The sequence below is a fragment of the Haemaphysalis longicornis genome, unplaced genomic scaffold (assembly GCF_048455015.1).
Source record: "Haemaphysalis longicornis isolate Haplotype H1 unplaced genomic scaffold, Haemaphysalis longicornis Haplotype H1 scaffold_11, whole genome shotgun sequence".
Classification (NCBI taxonomy): domain Eukaryota; kingdom Metazoa; phylum Arthropoda; class Arachnida; order Ixodida; family Ixodidae; genus Haemaphysalis; species Haemaphysalis longicornis.
Window position 1 is genome coordinate 41,431,657 of NW_027526214.1, and position 1,255 is coordinate 41,432,911.

The following is a 1,255-nucleotide window of genomic DNA, read 5'->3' on the forward strand; positions in this document are numbered from 1 at the left end:
GTGTGTGTATGTGTGCGTGTGTGTGTGTGTGTGTGTGTGTGTGTGTGTGCGTGCGCGCATGCATGCGTGCTTACGTGTGTGTGAGTGCGTGTGCGTGCCTGCGAGCACGCGCGTGTGCGGTGGTACTATGTACTTTGTGATCCCTGCACTTCATAACCAGTCTCCATGTTTTACCGTTTGTTTATCTGTGTGTCGCCCTATCCTTTTTGTGTGCACCACCCAAGAAGGCCTAGTGCTGTTGGTGGGCACCACCCAATAAACAATAAACAATAAACAATGAACAATACCTCACCAGCCCTAGTGGCATCAATGTGCCTTTTAACCGAATCCATGACTCACGTGACTATCTCATGACTATAACTAAGAAGCGATTTTTAATTGGTCCCACTTGACTTCCCTCATCGAGACCTTTAATTTGATACTTCACAAGCCCCATTGGCATAACTTTGACTTCTAACCCTATGTATGACTAAACAATATTTCACTAATTAACCTACATTATGTAATTTTTAAATGTTCGGGCCGTACTGCCGGCAAGAAAAACTCCGGGGGAGCAATGACCGCGTTGACGCCGATACAAACAATAAAAGAAGCGTGCCGCCAGCTTCCATCCAGAACTTGTTTTCCGCCACTACGACAAAAAATTGGCGCTAGTGTCGCGCGGCCAACTTCAGGTTCCGCTCACTATAGAATCATAAATGGCCCTCTGCTTCATTTATTTCAAATACAAACTGCACGATAATACAACCGCAAGCCGCTAGCAAGCTATGCTTCCAACAATACAAAGCCGAAGACATGTGTCATCCCCAAAGTTTCTAATCATTTTTATCACGGTAGCCAAAACATATACAAGAGTTTGTGCCTCCGGCCACGTCTTTGATATTCATGCAGAACCAGCCATAGCTGTAATATCATTAAGTTCGTCTCTCACAGTAACACTTCTATATTTTCCTATTTTATTTTACACGAACCATAGAAACATGGAATAAATTACACAGTGGAGTTGTTGAGTTCTGCTCTGTGAACATTTATTTTTCTAATGTCGAAATGTTATCTAATTTTGATCAATAGAAGTGTGTTGACTGGTGGAATTCAAGTTTTCTTCGCCATATAAACACTTGTACGATAAACTTTGTAGACATCTGTTAAGGCTGTGACCTATTTTCGCATATTGCAAGTCCTGTATGAGCATTTGATTAGGCCTACTGTATAAAATAATAAAGTAAATAAATGAAGTTTCTTCATCAATATTCAG